A 13,378-nucleotide genomic window follows, 5' to 3' on the forward strand; every position below is an offset into this window, starting at 1 on the left:
CTCTTTTTGTTAGCAGTGGTTCTGAAGCTCTGAGAAAACACAATTAAGAGAATTAATCATCACAGTATATTCAGGATCCAGGCTTCTCTTGAATGACCTAAAATCTGAGATGCCGGTCAATTACATTTCTCTTACTTTCACCGGCTAGAATGCTAGCCCATGGTCTACTTGCCCTCAGATACACTCACTGCCTTCTTGTTCTTCTCAAACTTCATAGGCTCTTTCCCATGTTCCCATGTGATCTGCCTTTTGTTAGAAGGAAGAAACCAGGGTATCTCTCCCTATGCCTTGCGTGGCATCTTTGGCTGCGTTTCCTTCATAATCCCATCCCCCAGGTTTCAGGGGCACTTCATTCTCCTTTGTTCTCCTGGCGTAGGGAGATGGTCTGCTCTGCTTTTGCTCATCTCTGGGTTGACATACCATCCATTTGACATCTCTCAATGATTTCATCATCTAACTAATTCCACTATTAAATGTCCTTTGTTTCAAATTCTTAAAAGTACTTAAGTATTATTTAAGCTACTGTTATTCTATTTCAGTTAGAGCAACTGAATCTACTGATTTTTACAAATTGAACTAAGTCTGTGGAGTGTTCTCTATCTAAATGGTGACTTTTCCCATTTTAAAGTTTATTAAAATAAGCTGATTTATTAAATTAGCTTATTCATGTTCAGGGAAAGGAAGTGTTTACTGAACATTTATTCCCAGAAACAGATTTCATAAATCATTCAATTCTCATGATTCAATAAAATTGGAGGATCACCCTCCTCTTATAGTGAAAAACCTGAAACTAAGATTAGTTAATTAAGTGGCTTATCCAGTATCTGACTCTTTATTATTTTTTCCACAACACCGTACTATGCGTTGCCGATTTTATTTATTGCCTATAGTCTTTACCCTGCTTTGAAAATTGCCATTTGATATTTAGTAATAAATTTTAATGTTTTAGTGAACACCTCCAAATCAGATTTGTTTGTGTTCTTCTTAAGTACCTTTTCATCTATACTTTGATAAATCAAAGCTTTTGGTTGAGAATTAGTTACTATAGGAATCTAATTAATAATCAAACATGGAAGTGGAGTTAAGGCATTTCAGGATGAGTGCACACAACCAAATCACCAATAATTACTTAAAATTTTCACTATTTGCGTCCTAAGCTCATAAAGCCTAAAAAATACATTTAATTTGTAGAAAAATAATTCATGAATAAATAAATTAGTATTAGTACTGAAATAAACCTGTTCTTTGCTGTACAGTAGGTTTGACATTAGTTAGAAAGAAATCATATTGAATTAATACAACGTCCTCATGAGTATAAATCATATTGTCAGCTACCACACTGTCACAAAAGCGCTTCACCATAAAGTGATGGTTTGGTTGCAGCCACATTTGCATTGAGAATGATGAAAAACATCTGAGCTTGTTTGGTGTCACCTTGAAACATGTTTGAAAGCTCAGGGATACACATCTTTCATGTATATTTTATTTCATGTAGACTAATTTAGTGACAATTTTAGTTTTTCTGAGTTCCTTTTGGGGAAAGAAAGAAAAAGTCTTGAGTGTGAGGATTCAAGCCAAAGAAATGTGTCTAGCTGAAAGTGACAAAAGCCTCTGCAGTAGGCAAGATTCTAAGATGTTCTCCAATATTCTTTCTCTGGTGTACACACCCTGCATAATCCCAAGCCTGCAAATTTAATGTTTTTTAATCCTTTGATTAGGTTATGACATATGACACCATTAACCTTGAGATGGGGGGGATTATCTTGGAAGGCCTGACCCAATCATTTGAGCCCTTTAAAAGTAGAGAATATTCTATGACTGCTCACAGAAGAACAAGTAGAGAGACTGGAAGGGCAGTTCTCCATTGCTGAGATGGGGAGGACCTCATGCTCAGGAACTGGGAGCAGCTTCTAGGAGTTTAGAACTGTTCCCAACTGACGGCAAGCTGGGAAACGGGGATATTAGTCCTACAAGAGCAAAGTGACACATTCTGTCAATAACAATGATGAGCTAGGAAAAGCACCTGAACTCCACATTAGAACATAGCTAGCTAATGCCCTGATTTTAGCCTGAGCAAAAGCCAGCCATGCTGTGCCTGGACTTCTGACCTATAGGAATGTAAGCTAATAAATGGATGTTATAAACCGCTAAATTTGTGGTGATCTGTTACACAGCAATAGAAGAGAACTACATCTCCAAAGGTGGCCTGAAAGATCCCTTTCAGCACCCTGAGAAAGCATGGGGTTGATGGAACACGGAGGGACTTTTGTGCACAGACTTGCTCCACATGGTCATGTTAGGACTCTCCGGTCTACTCTGAACAACTGGAGTGGGCTCAGGCAGTATGGGGCTTTCATTACTCAGCTTTAGTCCAAAAGCATGTATAGCGTCCCAGCTTACCAAGCACATTTTGATACAGGGCTTGCATGAGGCTAAGGCTTTACTCCAGCAAGCATTTTTGTCTGTAACCATATATACACTGGATGATAGAAAAATCCTGTCATAAATACTTGGTCTCCAAATCTGAATCCACTGCTCTATAGTAAGATGTGTCATAGTCATTGAAAAGGGTGTATTGTATTTTGTAAAATAATCTGCCTTTTTATTGCTCATTACCCAATAAATAGAATTTGAATTTTTGAGAGTTCTTGCTTGCAAATTGGCAATTTACAGATGTGTAAAAACATAATCCCCCAAACCTAAAATACTGTTTAGTGTTATGCTGACAATTACTTTACTTTCTTACCACAAAGATAATTGTAAAGCATATCATTCAATTGTTTTGAACAGACTGAAGCATTCCTGAAAGGTTGGACATAAAAAATGGTTTTTTAAATAACATATTTGCTACTGAACATAGTAAATTTTAGAGATGCAATTCATTGTGAGCCCTTGCCATCTGCCTTTCTCTCTTTAACTATGATGAATGTGAAGCCAGAGCAGCTTATTTAGATAGTGAAGTTAACCTTATTAATAACAGTACATGCCTCATAGTGTTCCAAGTCATACTTCAGAATAAAATTTGTCCTAAGTTTTATTGGTTTGCTCAATAGCTGGAAAAAGAGACATACTTAATATTACCACCAATACTGGGTGATCAGAGTGTGAACACACTTTTGCCACAGTGAGAATTTTAAGTATAGGAGACTTCTGTATTTTACTTAGGCCCCGAATACTAGAAGAATTTTGTATACTGCAATGCTACATCAATTATTAACCAAAGTGTGGTATGTGGGTTATGTGAGATGACTTCAGATAGCAAACCTAAGAATATTTTTTACTTAAGTAGATAGTTAGAAAATAATATTGTGTTGAGTGTAAAATTTATGGTAGGTAAAACCATAATGCTGGTTTTTAAAAATTAAACATTTAAATAAGAACAGAATGGGGTGAAATAAAATGATTAGGTAAATATTATTTTAAGTGTTATACAGACATACCAAAAATTGGGAGAGTATTTTAAAAAATGATTAAAATTTGGGAAACACTATTTCTAAACTTTTTACCTCTATTTGATTTCCAGTTCTAAAATTAATTGTATTCCTTTACTTTTCCAAAATATATTTTCAAAGGCATCAAGTTAATGTCAGCAATTAAATTTAAGAAATTGAAAGCATTTATTTTTGATTACTTGAATATTTTACTAAATGATTCACAAACTACATTCTCCTATATAAAGGTTCTAGATCTGAACTTCTCTGAGTGCTACGATGCATTTAAAATCCAATCAGAATAACCTGTTTATTTATGAAGTAAATTGCAAAATCATAAATTACAAATTTATGAAACTCTGCTTCATATAAGAGTTTAAGTTTTGAAATAAGTATATTTTAGTTAGTAAAATAGTTGACCATCAACAATCATCACTTAACTTATATTGCTTATATGTTTTTGTATATATAAATATGTATTTTAAAAACACATTTTAGTGTATTTATGTATATTAAAGGATTTTCATATGTGTTTATATATTTAGTTGTTTTAGATTACATAGCAACTGGAATTAATATCTACACTTTGATCAGTATTTGTGATTTGATAATAGAACATACTGATAGGTTTTATTAGTCAACACTGGTATCCAGTATAAAACAGAAATAAGTCACTTTGTACTTCGACAATGAGCAAAAATGCTATTTCGTTATGAGATATTTTGCGCACCTACAAAATTAGAATTAGAATTCTCCCATTCCATGCTTAGGGCCCTCCATGTTTTCTGAGTCCTCCACCCAGATCATCAACAATGAAAATGCATAATGTTTTCTATTGTGGTCTGCCTCATTTAGTGTTAAGTTACTACAATGATTGCTTCTGTCTATATCTCACTGTGTGATTGACACCAAAAGCAATCTTGGGTTGGAGAAACAGATTCTTCTTATTTAGGTGCACCCTGGAATGCGTTATAATTACATACTCAAGGGAACTTATGCTGAACACAATTTTACCTTTACATTATAGACTCTGCCTGCAGGCAGTGACAGTAAAGAATAATGAGATGAAGCCAAAGATTTCTGCAAACTCTTCTCTGCAAAAAAATGGGGAGAGGGTAGACTCAAGGGAAAGAAATACTGTAAAAGTTCCATGTCAGATAGAAGAAAAATAACATACTTAATTTGAAAGGAATGTGAGAAGATTGTGTTAGGGAACAGACTAAGCTGATAAAACAAAGAGACCAATAATGCATTAGCTCACAAAAACAAAACAAGAAAAATAATTTTATTTTCTCTGAAATATCAGTCCAGAGTGAGCAGACAATGCAGGGCAAGCAGGAGGATCCCCCCCCCCGCCCCCCTACCCCCGGATTACATATTTAAAACTATCTCAGCAGACTGTGTCTTTAGTCAAGACCCAGGCAAAAAAAGAGAGAGAGAGAGAGGAGCATACACCTAATTATGTCAAGAACAAGACTGGGAAGTCACATGTACCTCTTCCCTTAACATGCCATTGTCAAGAACCTACCCTTACTTATCTACAAAGGAAATTGGAAAAATATAGTCTCTGGCTGGGCAAGTACTCACCAAAAACTCAAGTAGTTTTATTATTAAAAGGAAAATGGGCCAAAGAATATTGGAAAACAGAAGTCTTTGCCTTTGGCCTCTAGTGCCCAAGTATCCACCTGCATCAATCCTCCCATACAGAAAGTACAGGCCTCCCCAAGGAATGTAGCTGAAAGTTCATCTAGTTATTGTTCCCATTTCAAAATCTAGGATCTCCTAGTGATGTTTATTTCTGTCCACCTGATCTGCAAGTGGATCTCAAAGACTAGCAATTTACAATCTTATAGACAAGTTACTTGCACTCCCATTCATCCCAATACAAAATGATGAAGTATTGCACTACTAGGTATTTACCCAAAGGCTACAAAAATACAAAGGGGCATATGCACCTTGATGTTTATAGCAGTAGTATCAACAATAGCCAAACTATGGAAAGAGCCTTACTGTCCATTGACTGATGAATGGACAAGGAAGATGTGGTATGTGTGTGTGCGTGTGTGGATATATACACACACAACGGAATATTACTCAGCCATCAGAAAGAATGAAATCTTGCCATCTGCAACGACATGGATAGAGCTAGAGCATATTATGCTAAGCAAAATCAGTCAGTCAGAGAAAGGCAAATACCATATGACTTCCACTCATATGTGTAATTTGGGGAACAAAACAGATGAACATATGGGAAGACAAAAAAGAGAGGGAAGCAAACCATAAGAGACTGTTAACTATAGAGAACAAACAGTGTTGATGGAGGGAGGTGGATGGGAGATGAGCTAAATAGGTGATGGGTATTAAGGAGGCCACTTGTGTTGAGCACTGGTTGTTATCTGTAAGTGATAAATCAATAAATTTTACTCCTGAAACTAGTATTACACTATATATTAACTAGAATTTAAATAAAAATTTGAAACAACAAATGATAAAGTAGGATGAAGAGCTGCAATCAAAAGTACCATTCTGAAAATAAATAATGGGAAACATAGCAATCACTATGATACTCTATTTGGCAGGAATTGAGAAGACTTCCTTTCTAGGAAATAAAGTAAATTCCTTGGTTAGGCTCTGGTTCTGATCCCTAGAAGGAACACATTTGTCCACTGCTCCCCATGGCCACTGGCCTTACCCCTAGGAGATTCAATCTTTTCATTATCTACTATGGTATCAGCTTATTAAGTCTGGGTCCAATCAGGAGAGAGAAAACGTGCAGTAATTTGAGCAAGAGTTTAATTGATATTAAACTGGGGTTTAATTAATTAATAATATTAACCCAGGCACTGGGGTGCCTGGCTGGCTCAGTTGGTAGAGCACGCAACCCTTGATATGGAGGTTGTGAGTTCCAGCCCTGTGTTGGGTGTAGAGTTTACTTTAAAAATAAATAAAGTCTAAAAAAAATATCAAGAATCACTAACTAAATGGGGATGTGGAAGAACGAGGAATTGGCTAGTAAGAAGTAAAGAGAAACCCAAAGAATATAGGAATAGTAGATATAAGGAACAGCTATCACCCCTATGGCTGAGAGAGAGCCCTAAGGAAGAATCCCTCCCCCAAAAGACTGGGATCCAGACCTTGTTAGAAGTGTCACTATGGCTCACTGAATGGCAGAGAAGTCACTGTGGGATTGAGTCAGTGGAATTTACTAGAAATCCACCCCCGGTGTGTTAGGGATAGCAATTCATGGGGCTTTTGCCCAGGTATTCCACTATGAAACTGCCCAATGGAACTATTACTTCTGGGTGCTGCTGACCATTAGATGCTGAAGGAGATGGACAATGGAGAAGAGCCTGCCAGGTGAGCACCAGAATGAGTAAAGAATACCTCTTTCTAGCCCTGGTAACTTTGGGCTTCCTAATGCAGGGTACAGGTTGGGGGAGGGGGGAAGGAGTTATTGTACTGGTGAAAGTAATTTATCCTGATCAGTATAAACTAGAGTTGCTTGTATAAAATGAGGTGAGTGAAGAGTGTATCCTGAGCCTAGGGAATGCACAAGGGTGTCTCTTTGTGGATTTTATGCCCATTGATCATGATGAGTGGGCAATTACAGCAATCACAGCACAAATATGGTAAGTAAGGGGTCAGACTCTTTAGGGGTGAAGGCCTGGATAATCCCACCAAGCCCATGACCAAGATCTGCTGAAATGCAAGCCGAGAGACAAGATCAAGAAATCTAGAAAATGCGGTGGAGGAAATAAATGATAAATATCAAAAACAGAGGCAGGACTAGCTGCAGTAATAGGACTGCAACTTATTTCAGTATTCCTGTCATGTTAAGTGTCTTGAGACTGTGGCCAGTCATAATTTTACAGAAAATCTATAATGGATTGAGATTAATGCAGATCTGCGTGGTGCAAAGGGTGTGCTGTTGGACATCTCTTGTGCACCATTTTAAATCTCCTTGATGACATCTCATATTCCAGCCACTTGTGAGGCAAGGAGATCTACACAAACTGTCCAGTTTTAGAGAGCACGCAGACAACGTCTCATCTTGGCTGTGCTATGGATCTCTCACTTTCTGCCCAAGGAGAATGCAGTGGATATCGGTATACATGTGCTCTTTTTCTTCCAAGCTTTTATTTAAATTCCAGTTAACATACAGTGTAATAGTTTCACATGTAGGATTTAGTCATTTATCACTTACATACAACACCCAGGGTTCATCACAAGTGCCCTCCTTAATACCCATCACCCATTTAACCCATCCCCCTGCCCACCTCCCCTCCAGCAACCCTGTTTGTTCTCTATAGTTGAGTTGGCTTTATGTTTTGCCTCTCATTCTCTTTTCCCCATGTTCATCCGTTACTTAAGTTCCACATGAGTGAAATCATATGCTACTTGTCTTTCTCTGACCGACCTATTTTGCTTAGCATTAATACTCTAGCTCCATCCATGTCATAGCAAATAGCAAGATTCCATTCTTTTTTATGGCTAATATTCCTGTGTGTGTGTGTGTGTGTGTGTGTGTGTGTGTGTGTGTGTGTGTGTGTGTGTGTGTAGACACACACCTTTTTTATCCATTCATCATTTGCACTCTTTCCATAATTTGGCTATTGCTGATATTGCTTCTTTAAGTATCAGAATGCGTGTAACCCTTCAAAACAGTATTTTTGTATCCTTTGGGTAAATACCTAGTAGTGCAATTGCTGGATCAAAGGGTAGTTCTATTTTTAGAACTGCATCCTTGCCGACATCTGTTGTTGTTAATTTTAGCCATTTTGACAGGTTTGAAATATCTCGTAGTTTTGATTTGTATTTCCCTGAAGATGAGTGATGTTGAGGATCTTTTCATGTGTCTGTTGGACATCTGTATGTCTTATTTGGAGAAATGTCTGTTCACGTCTTCTGCCCATTTCTTAACTGGATTCCTAGTTTATTTTTTTTTTTAAAGATTTTATTTATTTATTTGACATAGAGAGACCCAGAGAGAGAGGGAACACAAGCAGGGGGAGTGGGGGTGGGAGAAGCAGGCTTCCCACCGAGCTGGAAGCCTGATGCAGGGCCTCATCCCAGGACACTGGGATCATGACTGAGCCAAAGGAAGACGCTTAACGACTGAGCCACCCAGGCGCCCCTCTTAGTTAAGAATTTACTCATTTTAGAAAGAGAGAGACAGTGTGAGCAAGTAGGGGCAGGAGCAAAGAGGAAAGGAGAGCGAGAGGGAGGGAGAATCTGAAGCTGACTCCACACCAAGCTGGACACAGGGCTCCATCCCAAGACGCTGATATCGTGACCCGAGCTGAAACCAAGTCAGTCCAACACTTAACTGACTGAGCCACCCAGGTGCCCCAGGATTATTTGGGTTTTGAGTGTTGAGTTTGTAAGTGCTTTATAGATTTTGGATATTAACCCTTTATCAGGTATGTCATTTGCAAGTATCTTCTCCCATTCCATAGATTGCCTTTTAATTTTGTTGACTGTTTCCTTCACTGTGCAGAAGCTTTTTATCTTGATGAAGTCCCAAAAGTTCATTTTTGCTTTTGTTTCCCTTGCCTCAGGACACATATCTAGTAAGAAGTTGCTATGGCCAAGGTTGAAGAGGTTGCTGCCTGTGTTCTCCTCTAGGATTTTGATGGTGTCCTGATTCACATTTAGGTCTTTCATCCATTTTGAACTTCTTTTGTGTTTGATATAAGAAAATGGGCCAGTTTCATTCTGCATGTTGCTATCCAGTTTTTCCAACACCATTTGTTGCAGAGACTCTCTTTTTTCCATTGGATGGTCTTTCCTGCCTTTGTAGATTAGTTGGCCATATAGTTGTGGATCCATTTCTGGCTTTTTTATTTTTATTTTTTTAAGATTTTGTCAGAGAGAGTGCAAGCGAGTGTGCACTCAAGGACAAGCAGGGGGAGTGGCAGGCAGAGGGAGAAGCGGGCCTCCCGCTGAGCAGGAAGCCGGATGCAGGGCTGGATCCCAGAACCCTGGGATCATGACCTGAGCCAAAGGCAGACGGTTAACCAACTGAGCCAGCCAGGCATCTCTGGCTTTTCTATTCTGTTCCACCAATCTATGTGTCTGCTTTTTGCCAATACCTGTATAAATGTGCTATCCAGAAGAGAATGGTGGTTAACATCCTGGAGTGATTTCAGTAGGACAACCAATAAGAAAAACGAGTCCCCCTCTTCCTCTCAAGGTAGACAGTTTTCATAAGGGTATCCTGAAGGTTTCATGGGATGGAACACTAGGCAATTTTAGTAGTGACCAACTTTCATTTCTACTCCCCTCCCCCTCATTCCTGCTCTGAGAGTCATTTCTAAGATAAACTACTTGCCTGTAGGCCTTTGTCTCAGATTTGAATATCAACGTAACCCCATTTAAGGTAGAAGACTCCTCTCTGAAAGTTGTCTAGAAACCAGGTTCCCTTCACTGTTGCTCTCTCAACCCTAGAATTCTACTCTGCTTCTCTGCATGGTCAAAGTTGACTCACCAGCACCAGGTCCATATTTCATCCCAAAGATGGGAAAAGAGATAGAGGAAGATAAGCACCTTGCTTTAAAGGAGGTGATCTAGAAGCTGCATGTATCACCTGTGTTTACCTATCGTTGGCAAGAACCCTGTCACTTGGGCACTCCCACTCCACAGCAGCCAATAGTCTCCAGCTGGGCAGTCATGTGCCAGGTAAAACTCTGCTGATCCTGGTCCTAGATGGGGGATGGGAAAACAGATTTGGGGGTGAAATAAACAGTTTGTCATAAAAAAGAAAATGTAGCAATGTATATTAAGAATTTTCTGAAAATATTCCCTTCACCACCAAGTAAAAATGCCTGGGTGCACAGAAATAAACCCCAGTACTGCCCATGTCTTTCACTAATTCTGCCATTTCTCCCAACCAGCATACACTGTATTCATTTGCCATTTGCTTTTCATTTTCCCCGAATTATCAATGCCCATCTTCCGCCTGTTCATTTATTAGAGAATTTTGTGATGTCTTTTATTATGATTACTTTTTATAATAAGAATAGTAACTCTCTTTCATTTTTATAATCATTATTTCATTTCCCTTATTTTTGTTTCCAACATTTTTTGGTATAGGGTTTGTATTTTAATTTTGGTTCTGGCATTTTCTTAACTATATGTTTTTGGGTTGGAGGCCTATTTATTTTGTTCCACTGATTTATCTTGATTATTGCCAGTGTTTCTCATTTTAATAGTCTAACTTCATGAAACATTTAGTTCCTCGTATATTTCCCATGTTGTTCCCCTTCTTCCCATCTTCGCACCTGTTTGTTCTTCCAGATGGATACTGGCATTATTTTTGCCAGGTCCAAAAGTAAATTCCACTGAGTTTTTATTGGAGCAGTGTTGGCTCAATGATGCAGTACAGGAAGACTGATATATTGCTGTTTTTCTCATACAGAAACCTGGTTAGCTCTGTTTATACAACTTTTTACGAATCACGGTGAAGTTTAAATTTTTCTACCTTTCACTCTCTAGGTCTCAAGACTTTTTTCTAGATATTTTATACTGTTTATTCTATTTTGCAGTCTTTAACAATTTTCTTGTAACATGAATATGCTGCTACCTAAGGAAAACTATTAGCTTTTTAAGTTAAATTACCTCATTGAAGTCTCTTTATTAGTTCTAGTAATTTTTCTATTGATTTTCTTTGGGTTTCCATGGAAGACAATCATTTTGAATGCTGATAATAATTTTGCCTCCACTTTTCCAATAGTTAGGCCAATTACTTCTATGTTCTATTTCACTGAGTTTATTAAATACTACCAAAGCAAAGCTAAGTCATAGTGGTGACAGCAACTATCTTAATATACTATTAAATTTGTTACAGTTATTTGTATTATATTTATGTAGTTATTTTGCATCTGTCGTGAGATTATCCTCTATTATATTATTTTTCTCAGATTTTAGTGCTAACTTGAAGAAATGCATTAGGAAGCCTTTAATTTTCCCTCTATTCTTTCAGTGTTTGTAATGACACTGGAACTGGCTCATCCTCAGAAATTTAAAATAACACAATACCCCAAATTCTCTAGGCTCAAAGTTTTTGATGGGAATTTATTTAGTCACATTTTAAAGTATTTCTTGGTTATTGATCTATTAACAATATCTGTGCTTTTTGATTTATTTTAGTAATATATTTTCTCTAGAATATTAAAACTGCCTTAAATTTTTCTGTTCAGCAACAGGCAATATTAATATTTTGCTGCTATTTCCTTAAATTTTGTTCGCATAATTGTCATAATGTATAAATTGGTCTGAAAGGCAGTACAACAGTTACGAGAACTGGTTCTAGAACCAGACTGCCTAAATTTAAGTGCTGGCTTCTCCACTTATCAGCTTTGTGAATGGGGTCAGCTGTTAGAGCTTCCCTGCCCCAGTTTCTTCATCTGTAAAGTGGGAACAGTAATGACAGGTTATCTCATAGTGTTATTATTGTTAGGATGAAAGAAATAACCAGTGCCCGACACAAGGTAATTTTTGGCTACTACTATCTTTCACTAGACATAAGGACATTCACAGGTCCGCCCTGAAGGATGAAGCGCTGAATAAATTGTCTCTAGCAAAATTACTCAAGCCACTCCACATACATTTTAAGGTTATACAAAGTAATTCTTCCAAGTTCTGCACAATGAAGTGAGGCGCGTGGTGCTGCCCTCTGCAGTTCTGCAGCAGGGAGCATGATTTGTTTATTACTACACAGTTTCGGCAAAGAAACTACATACAGTAGGACTGGGGCGCTGTAATTCCCCTGCTGTGGAGGCAAGATTTAGAAAAAAAGGAGGCATACAGGTCCTTTTGTTTTTTGCAGCAGCATCCACTCTCTCCATCAGCGAGGACGGGCCATGCCCTACTCTCACTGGTATCCTGGGTTCGGAGGTGAGAGTCTGTGGCGGCCACAACTCCCACCTCACTCCTCCTGTCACTACCACCTCCTTTTTTCTAATCCACTTACTCTAGTAAATGATTCCAAACCAAAATTTTCCAATAATGCTTTCTTAATATCTTCTGGCTCTAATCCCATATACACATGTAGCGAGAACATGTACAAGTTCAGGCTAGGGGGAGGTTTTTCCACAGATTTCTGGATAGGAAGCCACGTCTGCCACTGTGGGGCTGTCTCTTATTCATGACTGAAGGCCTTTTCAAGCAGGACCCTCATTCAGGCGAGCAGGATCCTTCGGACACTCTCATGCCTCAAATGCACAGCAATCATTCTGTCCCTGTCATGCCATAAGGAGTGGCAAGAAATCTGGTGAGACTTTCTCAGGCCTGTCACCTGAGTGAGGTGGCAAGCCTGGCTGTCAAATTCCCAATACAACTGGGATTTCTGTTACCTCCTACCTGTGCCCAACGCCTGTGAAAAACAGGAGTGAGCCATGGTGTTTCTGTCCTCCTGGCTCCCTTCAACCCCAGCTGTCCACATTCCAGGGATCTTTCCTGGAATACAAGATTTTCTTTGACATCATTATGCAATCTTTTAAACTATTACTTGGGCGTGGGTTCATGAGATTAAAAAAAATCTTGGAAAGACCTCTATTTAATCTCAGATAAAGATGGCATCCAGACAGATTAGACACCATGCAAACTCCAGGAACTTTGAAGTTTAAATGGCTAGGAAATAGGAGATAGTTCAACAAATAGGCAGTTAATTCAGGTGAAGTTAATGAATCTGGTAGAAAATCATCTTGGTCTTTGTCATGTTTCAAAATATATTACTGTTTTAAATAATACTTTTGCCTGAGTTTTCCATATGAATGCAAAACATCCAACTGAAACTAAAAATGTATCGTTTACACCTTGATAGCTCCACAAATACTTAACATTTTGTAAGGATGGGTTAATGATTACTAGACAAAACCCTTAACTATGTGCATTATCACTGATGATTGATAAATGATAAATAGATGAAAAGGGAGGGAGAAAAACGG

This window comes from Zalophus californianus, chromosome 3 (genome assembly GCF_009762305.2).
Source record: "Zalophus californianus isolate mZalCal1 chromosome 3, mZalCal1.pri.v2, whole genome shotgun sequence".
Classification (NCBI taxonomy): Eukaryota; Metazoa; Chordata; class Mammalia; order Carnivora; family Otariidae; genus Zalophus; species Zalophus californianus.